This window comes from Lynx canadensis, chromosome A2 (genome assembly GCF_007474595.2).
Source record: "Lynx canadensis isolate LIC74 chromosome A2, mLynCan4.pri.v2, whole genome shotgun sequence".
Taxonomy (NCBI): Eukaryota; Metazoa; Chordata; class Mammalia; order Carnivora; family Felidae; genus Lynx; species Lynx canadensis.
The window spans coordinates 134,562,273-134,582,929 of NC_044304.2; the positions used below are offsets into that span (position 1 = coordinate 134,562,273).

Sequence of the window (20,657 nt, forward strand, 5' to 3'; positions counted from 1 at the left end):
CTCGAGGTAGACGGACACGTGCTGGGGCGGGCAGGCGGGCAGGCGGGCGAGCGCTTGGGTCGGGTCGCCTGCCCGTGCTTCCCGCCGGGACGCGCCCGGGGCCGCCGCGGGCCGCGCGCGCCACTGCCCGGCTGAGTCACCGGCTCGGTTGCGCGCGGGTGAGAAGGGGCGGAGGGAGCTCGGCTGGGTGGCAGACCGGGCGTTCGGCTCGGCCGCGCCGCAGGTGACCAGGACGCTCTCGCTGCCTGCAGCGCCCCGAGCGCTTTGTGACCAGATGCGGAACCCAGCGGAGGGCGCCAGCCAGATGCGGGGCGACAGCTGACCTGCAGCCGGGAGGCGCGGAGCACGCGGGTGGTCTCTGTGCGACTGACTTCTCCACGGTTCTTGGACGCCTCGAGGTAAAGCTACAGCCCACTCCAGACCCCGCACCCCACCCCTCGGCCCTAGCGTTCTGCTCTTTGTTCCCCTTAAGAGACCTGAGTGCTGTTCCACGGGGCAAGACCAGGGAGGTGAGCAAGAGTTTAGGGGTTTCAGAAACTGAAGGGACGTGGCGGGGTAGAGGTGTAAAGTAGAGTGGAGCTTTTCGTTTTAAGGGGTTGTTTCTGACGGCCACCTGTATGACTCAGGGGAGAGAGGGGCGCTGGAGTAAGGGGTGATGTATGACTGTTATGGCCGGGCAAGTTTCAAGGCGGTGATCTGACTCAGCCCTTAGAAAAGAGATTTGGTCACCATGTCCCAGAGTGATGCGGCAGGCAAGATTCGACCCAAGCGCTTTTCTTTTTCCCAGCCCTGCTTTATCTATAACGCTTGAGGATCCTTTCAAGGGGCAGGTGTGTTTGTGAAAATCTGAATTCTTCATTTCTGGCAAACACATAGGGCTTGTGATCCATCATTTTCAATCGTACCTTACTTATGTCTTTGCCGGGGCTATATGGAGGGCATCTGTCTTATTCGGGGAAATAGATTATAACCGGAGGTCGGGCAGTCTAGCTAGTACTGGTACTGATCCAATAATTTAAGTTCCAATGAAAGTATTTTCACCGACTATGGATTGGTTTCCCATTTCATACCTTCTATGTTTTAAAAGGGCCATTTACTAATTCGGCAGTTGGAGAGAGTTCCAGTGGCTCACGCATGAATAGTTGCCCAGTGTATTTTACCTTATCACAGTTTTATGTTCAAAGGAGCTCTAGGGCTGAATGAAATATTGTCAGCCCTCTTAAGCAACATAATCAGGATACTATAATTGTCAGGTTAAGATGGGCGATGAACGTGAGAGGATTGTAAAAACTCACATTGCAGAGAATATAGACTATATGGACCCTCTACTGAATTTTAAGAAGACTGTTCACATTTTGTAGAGTTGGGTGGTTTATTCTGCCGTTTTCATCAGCCAGACACATGGACATTGCCATGCAAATGGATCCAGAAAAACATTATTTTCCTTTATAGCTGAACTATTATAGCTGACTAATGCATTTTTTCTGCATGAAGATGGTCTGAAAATGCTGTACATCATGTTTCTCTGTGCTACTGGGACATAAATTGTGTTTTTATGTAAACTGTTAAGTGGTGCTTGGATTACTTACATGTACGTAGCTTTCCTTTCGAGTTCTAAGCATATTGGGATTTGTTTCCACATGTAAACTTCTGTAATAGAACAGAAGTAAGGTGCTGTGGCTCCACTCATACACTGCAAGACTGTGGCGTATTCAAAGTTCATTCTTTTTAAACTGCTGAATAATACCAGTATCATTTATATTACTCCTAAGACATTTTTGTAGTGTAGACACAAAAATGTGTCTTGAGTGCCTATAAAATACACTGGTGTTTTGGAAAATCTGTTCAAGTCTCAAACTTAATGGTGCATAAGTCTATAATTATTAACCGAAATATGTTTTGATTTTAACATGATGGACTGTATGGCATATAAAAGATGATCTGCTGAGTATTACTTTTTCAAAGATTGCTTTGTTCTTAATACATCACAGGAGGGGTTTACGTTATATATACACTCCATGCCTTCAGAATTAATGGGTGAGGTTTATTTGAATGCTAAAGATATACAAGATTAACCGTAGCCAGTCAGTATGAAAGCTGGTAATATTTTCATGACTTTTAAAATTACAATAAAAGGAAATTGACCCTTTTCTAAGCAGGAGACATATACTTATTTTATAAATTCCCATTTAAGTATATGTCCCACTATAATCTTGAAATTTTTAAAATTTGTTTTAATGTGGGTTAGACTAAGAAATACATTTGAAAAGTCAATTTTCTTAGCCGTTGGTTAAAAAAATAATAATTCAAAATAGCATTGGTCTAATTTTCCTTTTACAAATCTATATAGTAGCCTCAAATAAACTTGTTCTCAAATGTAATCATCTCAAAAGAAAGTGAATAACTCAAAAGAATTATTCCTTTCGGACACAACACCTTTCTCTAGGTGGTTGCACCAGTGCCTATGGCCACACACCCATGAGGAATACACAGCTCTGTACACTCTGAGAGCACCTCCCATCTTTCTGTCCCTTTCTCCTCACCCCTTCTCCTGGGTTTGGTCAGAGTTCCTTCCAAACCCTCTGTACCCCCATTTTTCCACTCTGATTTCATGGTTTCTTCTTTGCCGTCATTAGGCGCACCAGAGCCAGCAATGCTGTCTTTTCCCCATCATCCCTAATACTTCCTCAGGCTGCTGTGCTTGTTAATGGGATACCAAATTTCCTAATTGTGCTGCCTTAAGGGAAGAAAATTTGAAGAATCTCACGTACCAGGAAATTAACCTCCTTTTACCTCCCTGGTGTATGTTGAAACTGGTATCTTTGACATAGAGCCCTCAGGGCAGTTTCCTCAAGGGCTTTGCTCTATGCAAAATAAATAGTAACCTCTTAGTAATGGATGATAAATATACTGACTAATGTCAATTTAGGATCACTTTGATTCTCTTTTCTTAACAGGCACTGAATTGCTGCCAGGCTTACATTTGCCTCACCAAAAATAGCTAAGAACTATATGTTGAGCGTCGTATGTGTTTGATACTAAAGAAACATTTTTTCAAAGGGAGAAATGAAATCTCTGCCCTTGAAGAGTTTATAATCTAGATATTCAGATAAATAACATATAAAATGGAACCAAGATCCATAATTATTAAGGGAACATAACATGAAAATGACATTAGAAATCATCCCATTTACTACTAAATAATAGACTTCTTTAAAAAAAACAACAACAAAAGATTGGAATTTAAAGACTTCTTAGAATTTTCAAGCTATTTCTGAGCATGTTCTCTTTTTTTTTTCAATGTTTATTTATTTTTGGGACAGAGAGAGACAGAGCATGAACGGGGGAGGGGTAGAGAGAGAGGGAGACACAGAATCAGAAACAGGCTCCAGGCTCTGAGCCATCAGCCCAGAGCCTGACGCGGGGCTCAAACTCACGGACCACGAGATCGTGACCTGGCTGAAGTAGGACGCTTAACCGACTGCGCCACCCAGGCGCCCCCTGAGCATGTTCTCTTTTTGAGACTACAACAACCTTACAAAATAGACGAGGCTGGTATCAACATACTAACCTCTCCTTGCTATAGGCAAGGACACTGTGTTTGAGCCTAGCCTCCATGCTATCCTGACTGCACCACATAGCTTCTGCCCAGCCATCATTAAGGTTAACTATTTGAAGCATTTTCCACTGAAGCATAGTTTAGGATTCTTAGGTTAGTGATAAGTGATGAATGTAACATTTCTAATTTCTGGAGTTTTTCTCACCTTCTATTTCTCAAATGCTCTTTTTTGCTCTTTCTCTTTTTGTAGTAAAGATACCAGAAAAAGCCTTCATTCATATGTGTGGGGCGTTCTGCTCCTGTTATCAGATAAAGAGCTGTGAGTAATTTTGTAATCTGTCCTACTATCAGAAAGCCCATTCTCAGATATCTCTTCAGCTGTGTTTAACAGTTTAGTATATTCCCCTTGGGATTTGTTTCAATAAAAACATCCAGTAAAATCTTACTACAGATCCTTTGCTTTTCGGAGGACAAAATGAAGAAAGTGTTTTTATAAGCTGTAAAATGTAATTGAGAGAAAAATCACACGTGTGGCATTTGTAGCAGGAGGTGTGAGAACAGTGGGGAAAAAACCCCCAGCTAACTAATTGCATATCCAGGTATACATATTTCTTCTATGATTGTGTAAATTTGCACAAGTATATTTATGCAGGTTACTTATGTAGTTTTTAATTTCTGTAATAAATTATGTAGCTATAGGGAACCATAGAATTCATATTAAGGGCCTGTAGGGGCACCTCACTGGCTTAGTCGATAGAGCATATGACTCTTGATTTGAGGGTTGTGAGTTCATACCCCACGTTGGGTATAGAAAGTCAGGTTCCTATACTCTAAGAATGTGATTGAGGACTTAGACATTCAGGATAATTTACTGAGCGCCTACCAGCCATAATTCAAGACTCTGGCATAGCAGTAGAGAATAAAACAGACTAAGATCTCTAACAGTAAAATACTCTGTTCTATATTGAGGAAGGCAAACAATAAATAAAATACATAAATAAAAATGTGGTGTTTGTGATGTGGTGATAAGAGCTGCAAGGAAGCGGAGTGGGGACTGTCAAGCATAAGGGGATGGAGTGGTAATTGAAAAATTCAGTAGTAGAGTTAGAGAAGGCTTCACTTTGAAGATGACCTTTGAACTAGAACCTGAAGGAGATAAGAGAATGAGCCATGTGAAAATCTGGAGCATGGCTTCTGCTTTGCACTTCTTGGGAACGCTATTTTCATTGTGTTGTCTCTGGAATTGTGCATTGCATAGCCCGCACAGCTATACTTGGAGTCCCTCATTTTTTATGGGAAGTACTTGGACAGTGCCTGCCATAGTTCATTGCAGTCTCAAAGGGGACGGTGAAGGAGTGGCCCACATCCCTTGGTTTATGGTGTATGGAAGAAGCAAACCCATGGTATTTTCCTGCATTCAGTTGGTCCCGTGTCCACGTGCCATCCTTGATCAAGGTTCTTGCTCCATTCAGACAATTTTCCTTCTTATTTTCTACACTGTAAGCCTGGCCCAAAAGGATTTGTTGAGAGTAATACCCACAGTCTTTGTCTCAGATCCCTTCCATAGTAAATATTTGGAGACAGCAAAGGAGACAGTTGCTCATGGTATGCAGCCTCTGTTTGCTGAACACTTTTTTCTTGTCTCTCTCCTTTCTTTTCCCTTTCCAATGTTAAACCACTGTGTTGGATTTTCTTCTTCTTTTCTTCCTGCCCCTTTAAGCCCTGTCTATATCCTGTATCAAGATTTGCAAACAGGAAAAAAAAAAAAAAAAAAAGGGAGGGGACCTGTCTGGCTTAGTCAGTGGAGCATGCAACTCAATCTCGGGGTTGTGAGTTTAAACCCCATGTGGGACGTAGAGATTATTAAAATTAAAAAATTAAAAAATTAAAAAAAGATTTGTAAACAGGTAACCTAAATGAATGAAACTAACCATTTCACTAGGGATGACAACATGCTTAGAAAAAGCCGCACCTGAAAGGAGGCAGCCAGCATTTGGCATCATCAGAGTTGCTGTGGACCCCAGTATGTGTCATGGACCCATGTGGTGGTGTCTTTCAAATTTTCAAGAGAAACTAGAAACCTTGCAACTTTAAAGTGTTGACTCAGCATCTTTAAAACACTGTGCAGGGGCGCCTGGGTGGCGCAGTCGGTTAAGCGTCCGACTTCAGCCAGGTCACGATCTCGCGGTCCGGGAGTTCGAGCCCCGCGTCAGGCTCTGTACTGACATCTCAGAGCCTGGAGCCTGTTTCTGATTCTGTGTCTCCCTCTCTCTCTGCCCCTCCCCCATTCATGCTGTGTCTCTCTCTGTCCCAAAAATAAATAAACGTTGAAAAAAAAAATTTAAAACACTGTGCAGGATACAGAGACAAAAAGTGTGTGTGCCAGATTTGGCCTCTGGTGGTTCTGTTTACAATCCTTAGCCATGACTATACCTGCCAAGTGGTCCACTGTATCACCTTCAGGTGTTATATTCAGCACCATGCATGGCCGAAGAGTCCCAGAGCCACTTGTGCCAAGTATTTTATCTTCTAGAGTTCTCAGATTTGTCCTCCCTCTGGAAAATTAGTTTAGCAATTAAAAAAAAAAAAAAAAAGGATAAGGGCACCTGGGTGGCTCAGTCAGTTGAGCATCCGACTTCGGCTCAGGTCATGATCTTGCAATTTGTGAGTTCAGGCCCTGCGTCAGGCTCTGTGCTGACAGCTCAGAGCCTGGAGTCTTTCGGAATCTGTGTCTCTCTGTCTCTCTGCCATTCCCCTGCTCACACTCTGTCTCTCTCTCTTTCAAAAATAAACATTAAAATTTTTTTTAAATAAAAAAAGATATAATTTATCACCTATTGGCACATACTTATTTTTGTAAACTCATTAACCAGTATGCTTTCTATCAAGCTATGTATATTTGTAAACTAAAGGGCACTCTACTTTTTTCATTCTTAAAGTGAAACAATCTTTTTCTGAAACCTCAGTTCATCGTAACTGTATGTATAGATTTCATTTCCAAGTTCTCATTCAGGATAAACTCCCTCTTTGGCATACTGGTGCTTTTGCTTTGTTTTGTTTTTTTATATCTGCCTGAACTTCACTAGTTGTTATTTCTCTACCATTGAAATTCAAAATGTGTGCTGCATTAGTTTCGAGTGCCCTTTAAAAGCCATCAGATCACTATTGCAATCTATTTTTCCAAAGGAATGAAAGCTCACAGGTTGTCCACTAACTTGTTTCCTTTAATCCTAAAATCTCAGTGAAATGCCCAGGCTAGTGGCCTTCAGGAAGGCCATTGTGTTAGAACGGAAGATTATGTACTGTATTTCTTCCTACTATTTTAAATGCAAATATAATATATCGTGAAACAGTGCACATATTAATATCAGTGGCTTTTTCCTGTTTTGAAGTGATCCTATATTCCCTGATAGTTGGATCTAAAATCCCAGTCCAATTTTGAAGTTGCACATAAGAAAACAGAATTGACTTGGAGGAACTGGAAAGTACTGCAATTGTTTCATAAGACCACGGGTTGTTTGTGATTTTTTAACATTTTATTGAAAATACCGAAAAGCATTCAGAGCTGGAGACCTTTGAAATATAGTTGACCCTTGAACAACACAGGGGTTAGGGGCACTGACCCCCTGCACAGTCAAAAATCTGTGTATCTTTTGACTCCCCCAGAACTTAACTACTAATAGCCTACTGTTGACTGGAAGCCTTACCAATAACAGTTGGTTAACACATTATGTTACATGTACTATATACTGTATTCTTAAAATAAAGTGAAGAAATGTTATTAAGAAAATGTTATTAAGAAAATGGTAAGGAAGAGGAAATACATTTACAGTACTGTGTTGTATAAGTGGACCCGTGCATTCCCAACTCATGTTATTGGAGGGTCAACTGTAATGTAGTTTTCACAAGGCAGAGAGAGAGGTAGAGTAAATTTGTTTAACAGAAGGCAGGTTGTCTCCTTTGAAGTCTAATCATGTGAGAAAGGAAAATCCAGCCAAGTTTGGGGTCCACAAGACAATTCAAACTATCTTTAAAAATAAGTTTTGCCTTTTCTTGAGACCACTGTGTGTTTAGACCAACATTTTAGCTCTTAAAATTTAAACCTAGGAGTCTTTTAAAGGAAATTTAATCCATGTGTTTTTGATTCACTAAATCCTAAATCATTACCCATAAACTGTATGTCTCTCTAAGCTCTTTGATGTCTAAGAAATCTTTGAAGCCATGTAAGGCCTTTTTTGTTCCAGAAGAATAGGAAGTTGGTTTTTGCTAAGGGTCAGTAAACAGCATCTTCAAATACCTGAATTAGGTCTAAAATCTCATAACCGTAACAGAATGAATATTTGAACGAGTGCTAATACAGTTTTCTGATGCAATGTGAAAAATGTAAGTACTTTTAAAGACCCAGTAGTAGTCAGTTGTAATCCTTACTAACCCCAAGGAAAATATTTTGCCAGCACTCCTCTTTCTATTGTAAAAAAAAAAAAGTCAGGTCCAGATATTTATTATTTTATCCTAACACACAGTAGGTACTCAGTAACACTTTTGTTGAATGTTAACTGAATGACGTTTTCTTCTGCGTAGAACCTTCCAGCTAATGTCAATCTTTCTATTCAGTATCAGTATCCATCTGTCATGTCTCAGAATAAATCTATTCTGAGTCAGTGACCTGGTTCGACAAATTTTTAAAATAAGCCATCAAACTAAATATATGACATTTATTGAAATTCATTCTGTACCATGAAGCAACTGCCTTGCAAAGAGTGCTGAAAATAGGAAGGCATTTCTAGGCTAATTAGATTAAATATTCAGTTGTTACCATATGCTTTCTGAAAATTGATTTTTTTTCCCCCTTTTACTGTTCCTGCCATTCTTCCTCCCACCTTGACATGCTTACTGACTGAAAACTATGCATAGAAAAGGGCAGGTCATTTGTATCTATAAGCAAGTTCAAACAGGTTTAGAAAATGTAATGCTATAATCCTAAGTTGCCATAATGTAGAAGGGAAGAGTTTTTCAACAATAATGAGGGTGTTAGGTTTTGCTCCAGATTATATAGATGACACATATTTAAACTCTATTGTGTGGAGAAAAACACCTCTTACTGTACTTAGACTTCCTGTTTTTGAGTGTATATTTTCTAGTAACTAGACTTCCCATATGGACTCAGCACAAATATGTAGCTTTACGTGAAGTTGAAATGCACATGATTAGAGTACTGATGGCTGTGGAGACAGCAAGTCCTTCTCTCTAACAGAAAGAAAGTAGTATTTAGAAGAAGGCAGAGTACTGAAACATGGGCACTGAGATCTTTCTTGATACCATGTTGTGAATTTCTAACTACTCCTCACATTTTGTCCTCAGAAAACATTGGGGTGACAGAATTTGGTGATTTCTTGTATCTTGGTGGAGAGAAAAAGGAAAATTGTGCTATTATGGTCTTTACATAGAGGTTCTTTTAGGTGAACCTGAAGGTTTACTGAATGCATATTCATTCCATCATTAAACTTGTTTTGAAACTTAATTATGGATAGTACTATATAAGGAGTAATTTATTTATATGGCTTATATGGTCATATATATAGAAAGAGACATGCTTAATTTCTATTTCAATGGTTGATCAAACCATTAGTAATAATCGTATATCAATATGTGCACGTTCATTTTTAGATGCTCTTTAAAACTCTACAAGTTCTCATAATTTGATAAGCCTTTATATTTGTGTACTTGGAAAACTGTAGTTCAAGTTAAGAAGGTTTTTGTGATAACTCTCATGCAACAGATAGAGAAAAGAAATAATGAAGGAGAAGAGCTGGAAGTTTATTGTTTTTGTTTTGTTTTGTTTTGAGAGAGAGAGAGACAGCACCAGTGGGGGAAGAGCAGAGAGAGAGGGAAAGAATCCCAAGCAGGCTCAGCACTGTCAGCATGGAGCCCAATGCAGGGCTCCAACTCATGAACCCATGAGATCATGACCTGAGCTGAAACCAAGAGTCAGATGTTTAACCCACTGAGCCACCCATGTGCCCCAAAACCTGGAAGTTTTAATGGGTGTTGGATCAGTGAGGTTACAAGAGGGGAGAGATGGGTGGATACACTGCTGGGTCACGGGCTTGGGTGCAGTGCTGGTTGTGAGGAGAGTGTCACATTAGGAATCAGGCTGCTGCCTTCTGAATAGGAAAAAGGCTGGGCACAACTGAGTGGGGAATCCAGGAATACTCACAGTAAAATGGTAGGACATGTGATAGGTAAGCAAAGTCTGAACTTCCTCTGTCACATGTGGTTTGATTCTAGGAGAAGTGAGGCTATCATTTGCCCAGTCCTAGATCAGAACTCTTAGTCTGTTCTACCCTCAGATACCAATACGAATAGCAAGGATACGTAGCAGGAAGTAGAAGGAACTTTTATTCTGAGTGTTGGAGACATGCTCTAAGCATTCTATTAGCTACTTGCAGACACTACAAATGAAATTCTGTATTCTCAAAAGAATTCATAGTTTTAAAACCAAACTTACAAGTATTTTACATGATGTTCATGACCAGAATTTTCTAGCATATCAGCTCATTATAATGCATCAGTTACTCTTGGGATCAAAGCTTATGGCCTTCGAAATTATATCCATAACTATTCTCCCTTGGAATACCATCTGCTGTGGATATATATTAGCTTTACTTTCAGATATTATCTTGAGGCCATTTCTTTGGGCTTTGATTACACAGAGTTCATGCTGGAGTGTATGTAATAATTACATTTGTTATGTTCTAAACACGAACTCAGACAGTGGTCTAAAGATTTGAGGAAAGCTCCTATCAAGGTCTGCCTTCACTTTTTGTCTTTTTCCTCCTCTGAGAGACTGAAGTGAGTAGATGTCACCTTACTCTGGTCTCATATTCAGACAGAACCCCTTCAGCTGCTGCTACACTGTCCAAGGTGAGTTCATGGACTGACCATTGTCTAGTTAAGATAGAGACACCAGACAAATAGAATCGTTTAGGGCCTACATGAACCTTTGGGCTTAAAATATTATTACCCTAGCTGTTTTTTTTTTTTTTTTAAGTGCTATTGAATTATATAAAGAAGCACCCAAAGTAAAGCTTGTTGACAGAAAAAGTGTCTTCCTAAAAGAAATAAATACACATTTTGGACTTTTCAGAAATTCACTTTCTGTCATGTCAAAATTAAGATACTTCTAAACTGTACTTCAGTTTTACTAACACATACTTGGATTGTTCATTGAAATCTATATGTCAGAATTCAATTGTTTTAAACACTCTTCTGCTCTTCAAAAAGCTTACAAAAAAGATTGTTCTTTAAATCACCAGAAGAGTGCAGATAAAACCCCAGTTTCACTAACGACAATGAAATGTGACAGCCCTTGAGTCTATGTCATAAGTTGATTAATTACTTTCCAAATGTTATTAAAGATTCTGAATGAGTAACTAGAGTGGTATTTAAGATCAAGCCTCCCTCACAATTCCTAAATGGGTTTTAATTTTCACAGTTAGATGATCATTATATCTGATTCATTTCTTTAACATCTTCAGATTGTTGGTTTTATTGAAAAGAGAGCAGAGTATCTGTTTCAGTGTGTTTTCTTTTCTCTGAAATTATTCCTTGTAGATTTTAATAAAACTGGTTTTGAAATAAAAATAATCAAATATAAAATAAATCAAAAATAAAATAAAAATAATCAAATGCTAGCGTTGCCCTTTAATAAAGGCCCATATATCTGATGAGTTATATAAACATTATAAGAATTCACTACCAACGTCATGATTATGGAACCATTTAATTCCCAAATCTATCTTGCTGACTGCTTGGACTCTCAACTGAAATCAGCATTGTGCATTAGGATTAGTATCACCTCAAGAGAACTTTTGTTTTGGTCATTGCCCATTTTCCCCCATTCCCACAATGATTCCAAACTTTCTTTCTTTTGCTTCCTTTACTCTCAGTGTAATATCTCTCTTTATGGTTTGGAGAGTAAACACAAGCCCAGATGGTTTCCATATACCTGTTATTACCTCCCTGCTTCTGTCTCAAATGATAAAATGGTCTTTTCACCCTGTGGTCTTGATTCTATTCTCCCACATCTTTGAGCACCTTGCTTCATCTGTCCCACCCTCCCTGCCCACCCCTACCATCTTTTAAAATCTCCCTCACTGTTTTCATTCAACCCTTACTCAACTTGCTGCTGCTTCTAGAAAAAAAAAAAAAATCTCCAGACATTCTGATAGGGTTTTTACTATACATTTACCTTAAGTATTTATCTTAAGTATTCACTTCTATTTCTGCCTTATCCTTTAAATAAAAAATTCTTGAAAATAATTTCTAACTCAGTGTCTCTATTCTCATTCATTAATTCATTCCACTCAAGCAGTCTGTTCCCATCTACCAAAAAGATGTCTTCACTCTAATAACCAGCAACTTCCTCATAGTGAAATCTGATGGACACTTGTTTTTATCCCAGTTGACCCCCCTGTGAGATTTGACACCATACATATTGCTCCTCCTTTTTGAAATTTCTAGCTTCTGAAATACCACTCAAACTTTTCTTTTTCGAGTTTAGATTTCAACTTTATATCTAAAGCTTGAATTCCTTCTTTCTGCATACCGAACATGCCCATATGTGATCTTACTTACCTCCATTACTTCAAATACACTGATGGACCAATGATTCACAATTGTCATGTCTGACTCTCTCTGCTCTAGACCACCATGCCCATTTATTAGCTACCTTATAGACACTTGCACTTGAATGACCAACAGATACCTCAGAGTTTTTAAATGAACTATTTTTTTGCCCCATAACTTTTCTCTGCCTATTTATCTTACCTTTGTTTTTGACACCAAGATAGATATTTTTTAGTCATCCCTGACTTCTGATTCTTCCCCTATGATCAAAATCCATGTTAGATCATTGTCACATAAATTGTATCTCTTTAATATCTTTCTAATCTAGTCTTCTTTTTTTCTGTTATATCCATACTGCCAGAGTCTTTGTACCGGGTCATTCTTTACTAATTCATTTCATTATCCATTCTTCAACAAATCCTTGCCAAGTGCTGTGTACTGCTAGGGGATAAAAATGGAGCTTTTAGTCTAGTGGGAGTTACAAACAAGTAAATTACAACTCAACATAATAAAGTGTAACTAAGGATAAGGCAGGTTTGATATGTGAGCACATGGAACAGTTTCTACTCTTTCTAGAGGGTGAGAGAGGCAACAGAGAAGGCTTCCTGAAAGAAGTGTCACCTACAATGAGACTTGAAGAGAGAGTTAGTTAATCAGGTGAAGGTGAGGACAAAAGTGTTCCATAGAGAGGGATCCATATGTGCTGAGACCCAGAGTGGGAGAGCTCATGGCCTACTTCAGCAACTTGCAGAAGGGGAAAATAGAGCCTAGATTTCTAGGGGGACAATGGCAAAAGGCAAGGCTGGAGAGTTAAGCAGAAGCCAAATCATGAATGGTTTTTAACATGTGCTAAGGAGTTGAACTGCTTTTTTTTTAAGTTATTTATTTTGAGAGAGAGTACACACACACACACACACACACACACACACACACACACGGGTAAGAGGGACAGAGGGAGAGGGAGAGGGAGAGAGAGAATCCCAAGCAGGCTCCACACTGTCAGCACAGAGCCCTACATGGGGCTCAAACTCACAAACTGTAAGTTCATGATCCAAGCCGAGAGCAAGAGTTTGACGCTTAACCAACTGAGCCACCCAGTGCCCCAGGAGTCGAACTGGTTTTTTTAATTGTTTATTTTTCTTAATGTTTATTTTTCAGAGGGGTGGGGGAGGAGCATAGAGAGAGAGGGAGACACAGAATCCAAAGAGGGCTTCAGGCTCTGAGCTGTCAGCACAGAGCCCGACATAGGGCTCGAACCCACAGACTGTGAGATCATGACCTGAGCCAAAGTCGGATGCTAAACCAGCTGAGCCACCCAGCCGCCACAAGTTGAACTGTTTTTAAACAGCAAAGTGAGGGGCGCCTGGGTGGCGCAGTCGGTTAAGCGTCCGACTTCAGCCAGGTCACGATCTCGCGGTCCGTGAGTTCGAGCCCCGCGTCGGGCTCTGGGCTGATGGCTCAGAGCCTGGAGCCTGTTTCCGATTCTGTGTCTCCCTCTCTCTCTGCCCCTCCCCCATTCATGCTCTGTCTCTCTCTGTCCCAAAAATAAATAAACGTTGAAAAAAAAAATAAACAGCAAAGTGACATAATCAGATTGTCGTTTTAGAAAGATATCTCTGGTACATTGGGTAATGGGTGATCAGGGGCAAGAATAGAACAGGAATACCAGGTAGGAAGCTGTTGTAATCCAGGCAAGAAGTGATACCACCTTAAACTGTGAGTGGAAGCAGATGAACATGTTTAAAACACCTATGGAGGGGGCGCCTGGGTGGCGCAGTCGGTTAAGCGTCCGACTTCAGCCAGGTCACGATCTGGCGGTCCGTGAGTTCGAGCCCCGCGTCGGGCTCTGGGTTGATGGCTCAGAGCCTGGAGCCTGTTTCTGATTCTGTGTCTCCCTCTCTCTCTGCCTCTCCCCCGTTCATGCTCTGTCTCTCTCTGTCCCCAAAAAATAAATAAACATTGAAAAAAAAATAAAAAAAAACACCTATGGAGTCAAGGGTGATGTCCTGGAAAAGTGGGAATGTTAGGCATTGAGATAGGACTTGAAGTGGTAAAATAAGTTTTCATGGGAAGAACATCTGACTGTTTCTTCTTAGTCTACTTTTCTCATTCACCTTCTTCTCCTCAGCCTCCTGGTTTGGTGTGCCTCAGCAGACAGGCTTCCTCTACATTCTCTACACTCCTTTCCTTGGTGGTCTCATTCAATCTCAGGGCTTTTCATACCACCATCGTTACACAGACAATTTCCCAATTTAAATCTCTAGTACAGACCTTTCTTCCCTAAAAAGTATCTCAAACATGAACAGAACTAAAGTGCCTGATTGTCATACATTTCTGCCAGGCTTGGTCCACCCACCAGCTTCTTACTCCATGGCAGTAAGTGGCAAAATCATTATCCCTGTTACAAAAACCAAAATATTTGGAGTATTCATGATTCCTTTTTTCTTGCACACTTTATCTCCAACTCCTTTACCAAATCTTCATAGCTCTGTCTTCAAAATATAACCAGAATTCAGCTACCTCTCATCACTCACTCCTTCCTCTCTAGCCCAAGCTACCGCCATCACTCACCTGGACTACTACAACAGTCTCCCAACTGATTTCATTTCTCCATTTTTGCCCTATCCCATCCCCCTGCCACCACCAGTCTTCTTACACACACACACAGTCAAGGTGATTCCATTCAAATATATTTACTGCCTTGCTCAACTCCCACATTCACTCCAGTAAAAGACCCAGTCTCACAGTGGCCTGCAAGGCCCTGTATGGTCTGATTCTTTGTCCACTCTGATCTCATCTCCCCATCACCAGAGTCCAGTGTTATTAACAAATAAGACACATCAGGCATGCTTTCGGTTTGGTCCCTCTTGCCTCTGCAAGAAAAAAAGAAATCTCTTCACATCTCAGATGTCTAATTCCTGTGCTTCAACTCTTTCCTTAAAAGCTACCTCCTCAATTTTTCAAAGCCACAGACCTTTCCCACCACCTTCCTTCTCTCTCTCTGTCTTTCCAGTAGCGCTCAACACTCCTCACGTTGTAACACACTACATGTATAATTTGTTTTCTGTATCTAACTGCTAGAAAGTAAGTTTCATAAAAGCAGGATTGTTTATTTTGTTTACTAATTTACCCCCACCCCACCCTAAGTACCTCACACATATTAAGGCCTTAATTAATATTTGTCAGATTTAAATAGGTTAAATCTGTCTTAAATAGCTGTTGGGCATAACAAAACTCATGCTTGAGAGATGAATTTATGGACTCTGGAGATAAAGAGATGAAGATACAGATCAGGGAATCTTCACTGTTGTCAGTCTTTATCTTCAATTGCCTGGACAGATGCAGTGACCTTCTGTTGTGTCTTCTGGCATCTAGCTTTTTTCCACTCCAATCCACTCACCACGTTGTTACCAAAATTGTCTAATATGTGTAATTACAAGTATTATTCTCATTTCCATCTCCTGCTTAAAACCTTCCAGTGACTCTTTACTACAGATAAACTACAGATCCCTCAACAGGATGTGTAAGGCTTTCTATGGTGCGGCCCTGGACTAATCTTTCAGTTTCGTCCATACCCAGCCCAGCCCACATAGTCTCTGTGCCAACTTCCTGAACAGCCCTGCACATTCTCCTCTAGGTGCCTGTGTGTGTGTGTCCTGCCTGTCCCCTGCCTCCACTGTGCCTAAGCAACTCCTAACCTGCAAGACCCAGCTCAAGTATTATCTCCATGCTAACATACTCCTTGGCTCTGCCTCTCGGCTACAATTAGCTGTTTGTCCCTCTGTGTTCCTTTAGCAATGTGCACCTGTCTTCATAGCACTTTATAGCACAGTGGGGTGGGAGGCTGGGACTGCCAGTCAGTGAGCAACACTGATATGGTTGAAATGTTGTTTTTGTTTTTGTCTTGTCCTCTCTCTTTCTGTTTCTTTCTCCCTCAAACACACACACACAACTCCCCCTTACACACAAACACAAATGCCCGGGATTATTTTTCCTTGAATTGATCAGTTATATAAACACAATCCTGAGCACAGTTGTTTTTAAGTTGTCCTAATGTCCTTACTTTTGGTTTATTGATTTTTCAAGGATCCAAAGTATTTACTGAGTTTTAGAAATTGAGTTTTGTACCTACGTACTTATTTTCTGTACTGTTCTGTTTTTTACAAGGATAGCTTTTGCTTGACATTCTCTATCCCTTTAAAAGTATTTTAAGATTTTTATAGAAAGTTTATTTGGCTCTTTTATTCTCTGATTATATATTGAACTCAATGTAGTGATATTTATATGCTTTTAATTTTTCTCCCAACATTGTTAATTGCATTATGTTCAGCCAAGGAATCCACATCTATATAAAATGTGATAGGTTTGGCTATTCCTTCCATAGTATTTTTATGATTTCTAAAAGTTTTTTCTACTTTTCCTGAAAAAGACTATGTTATATACTGACAAAATTTATCTTGAAAAAGGTCCCTAGTTCATTCCCCTGGGAGAGAATCTACTTGCTAACTTTGATTTCCAAGAAAAGTACTCAGGTATGAGCAAAATAAAATTCAGACCTACCCGAAGAACTTAGTGAAATTAGTGTTACAGAGTAATGCCCACATGACATGGATTTGACTGTATATTTCCAGTTTAGGCACCCCCATGCCTCTCCCATTGTCTCTCTTTCCCTAGGTGCTGGTTCCTCTTTACCTGACAGCCATCAGGACACAAATGGGATCTACTCACCACCACCATTTCTCACAACCATTTGATTTCTGCTTTAGGTAACACCACAGGAGGTTTCATCAGTTATATAGACCCAATTCTGAGCACAACTCCCCACACTTGGAATTCACCATGCCTTATGCTGGGGACATTTTCAAATACTGAAGAAGGGAAATATGTCTGATTCATTAATGAGTAATGTACCAGCTTCCTTTCTAACTGGTCTCCCTTTAGTGCTTCACATTCTGACTCTTCAGTCAGGTTTATCGTATTCCAACCCTGTGCTTGAATACAACTGGAAAAAGTTGCTAAGCTTATTTTATTTTAACTTACATGCTTAGGAAGATGTTTCTCAAGTGAGATTTGTACTTTCTCATTATTCACTGTCCCTGGATTAATTGAAGAAAACCTGGTAGCACTTCTGCACAATCTAAACTATAAAATTACACCTATCCATTAGGCCAAAAATTATTTTTAAGTACTTTTATAGGATTTCAAGCTTCTTAGCACTTTCTTAACAGTGAAAGTTCAGTGTTCACATTTTCAAGGATAATGAAACGTTCTTGTCTGACCTACAACTTATTAATGAGACAAAAGCCTTTCCAATCATTCAGAACTCTGACAATTCAATGTATTTTCTCAATAGGACTTTTTATAGTATGTACAATGTTAAAACAAATATCCATTTATTCTTCTTTCCCAGAACTTGAATACTTTCAGCAATTCTTAAAAGGACAAAGATGTTTACTAACAGATTATGAATGTATGAAGGATAATCTTGAGAATATAATGAAATTCTATTCTTTTATCTGTATTCTTACCAGATCAGATTTGGACAATGGTCTCAGTCATATGTTACAACTAGAAAATGCACAGTTGGCTTTTTCTAATGCTATAATTCTATGATTTTCAACTTTAAAAATGTTTTTTGGAAGAAGAAAGGACGCAGTATTGGATAAGGATCTGAATAAAAGCACTATTTAGGTCTTTTTCAAAGAAATAACATTTGTGTAGTAATCAAGCCTCAATGTTTAGAGGAGCCCCTAAAACATTAATTAATTGTAACATGTGAAAATTATTATTGCACCAAGTTTAGTCTAACTTGTTTTCTCCTATAGCCACCTATATGTGATTTTTAGTAAGCTTTTTTGTTATAAATTAAGTATACAAATCAATCTAAAGATACTTTCTTTGTTCTAGAAATTTTGTGTCAATGACAGATTGCCTTATATAGTATAACTTTTCTCCACAAGCACACAAATCTTTTCCTTGATTTTAATTAAAAAAAAAGAATTTTTACTCCCTTTCACATAATTATATCTTCACATGATATTTAAAATCACCCGTTAGGAGCAGTTTACTATGTAAAGTTTACTGTACAAATAAAGTTTATTGTGTACAGATAATCACTTTGAAAACAGCATATTTTAGACACATAGCAACAAAACAACAGAAACAAAATAATCATATGCAGTTATGCAACATATATGTGCTATAAAAACCTTAAAAATACTGTTCTACTCCAATAGATAAATATGTTTGGCCAAAATCTTTTCAATCTGAATTCTGTTAGTAAAAAGGGTAGTTGTTCCCTGATTTTTCTCCATTTGCTTACAACTAGGATTGTCACATAAAATATATTCATGGAGGGGTGCCTGGGTGGCTCAGTCAGTTGAGTGTCCGACTTTGGCTCAGGTCATGATCTCATGGTTCTTGGGTTCAAGCCCTGCATTGGGGTCTGTGCTGACAGCTCAGACAGAGCCTGGAGCCTGCTTCAGATTCTCTCTCTCTCTCTCTCTCTCTCTCTCTCTCTCTCTCTCTCTCTCTCAAAAATAAACATTAAAAATTTTTTTAAATATATTCATGGGACTTATTTATACTAAAAAGTATTCATTATTATCTGAAATTCAAATTTAACTGGGAATCCTGTATCTTTATTTGCTAAAACTTCAGTGATGGTGTGGGTTTACTCTTCTTTAAAGTGGTAAAGTAATTTTTCCTTTTTTGTTGTTCTTCCTTAGAGTGGAAGACTTTTACCATGGTCTTTGTCTTGGAGGGCAACTTAAGAGCGACTTCAGGAACTTGACAGGTTTAGAGAAAAACCACAAATAGCCAAAGTGTGGGAAAATAAGAAATAACAGTATTTAAACTGAGAGGATTAAGGTGATGAAATAGTCACCAAGCATTTGGAGTGGGCTCACCCACTAGACTGTGCCAAGTTCCTCATTTTTGATGAAGGCAGGCAAAAACTGGCTAAAACACAACTTAGGATAAGCATGATAGCCACATTTATTGAATGCCAATGTATGCTGCATGAGTGAATGCCAGTGTCTCATGATTTATCTTTAACCTTCATGGCCATCCCACAAGATGTGTATCATTATCCCGATGCTTTAGATAGAAACTGACACTTACAGTCATAAGGTATGTAAGTGGTAAAGCCCAGATTCACATCACATCAAATTCTGACACCAAAGCCCATACTCTCTCCACTACACTTCATCTCTTTTCTAGTAGGTTTTATGAACTGTTGGGAAGACTGTTGTCAAACAAAAGAGTTTGTAAATATCAGACATAGGATTGACCCCTGAGTATTCAGATCATTTAAATGTGGTCATATTATAGAGAAATTGGATAGGCTGAAAAATCCTCAAGATTTCTTCTGTCCTCAACTTACTGTTAAAAATCATTGTCAAAGTAGTATCTGACTACATTAGATGGGATTTTTGACATGGCATATTGTTTTATCTTTCTAAAGTCAATTTAGGCTTTTTTGATGCTTATAACACTAGTAAATCTTTAGGTATAAGAATCCAATGTTCAACAAAGAATGTTTTAAAATTTGCTTGCTCAACAGCCTGGTAGATCCATTCACTTTTCAATTTAGGTTATACACTTAGATTTTTAGCATTTATCTTTCTGTCTTCAAGTCCACAGACTGTATACTTTTTTGAGAGTGGGAACTCGCAGTATCTAGATAAGTGCATGGTGTCCAATGGATGTTGACAATCATTTGACTAATATTGTGTGATATAATATGATTCATATGCAATGAATGTTTATAAATACAGTATTTTAAATGACATCAGGAATCTCCTATTAGAATCTCTTAACTTTGCTTTTATGGGCCTACTTTTAAAGTTAATAGAAATAATATAAGTGTGGAGAAGGCTAAGAATTTTTCTTAGGATTTCACTCTGGCAAGTCCTCCTGGAGATTTAGCTATGACTGTTTTTTATGGCTGCAATTTCCTTAACATGGGGCCTCGGCCATTTTCCATCATCGTAAATCCCTTTTATATACTTAAAAGCAAGATTGAAATGTTTTCTGCTTTTTATATCTTGCCTCTTCACTTAGATACATTATTTCTGTCTTGAGGTTATATTATGTAAATATAGAAAAAATTTGGAATTATATGGCAGGAAAAAACTAGTATACCACCTCAGAAATTTTAACTAATAAATGTGTTTCTAAATCCAAAGTGAAATATTTAAATTTTTTAAACGTTTATTTACTTTTGAGAAAGAGCGAGAGAGAGCCAGTGCACCAGTGGGGGAGGGGCAGAGAGAGGGAGACACAGAATCTGAAGCAGGCTGCAGACTGTAATCTGTCAGCACTGAGCCTGATGCAGGGCTGGAACCCACAGACCATGAGATCATGACCTGAACTGAAGTCGGACACTTAACCAACTGAGCCACCCAGACGCCCCATCAGAGTGAAATATTTAATTATTCAAGTAAATAAGGAAACCATCTTTGTTCTT

General features: G+C 39.1%; 1 protein-coding gene across 2 annotated transcripts in view; it reads left to right on the plus strand.

Moving 5' to 3' along the window:
* The first annotated feature begins 223 nt into the window (after nt 1–223).
* MET (MET proto-oncogene, receptor tyrosine kinase) overlaps nt 224–20,657 on the plus strand; it is a 114,129-nt gene continuing 93,695 nt past the window's right edge. For both annotated transcript variants that reach the window (XM_030308280.1, XM_030308281.1), the window contains exon 1: nt 224–398. The gene's annotated coding sequence lies outside the window, so the exon portion shown is untranslated. The remainder of the gene's footprint in view (nt 399–20,657) is intronic.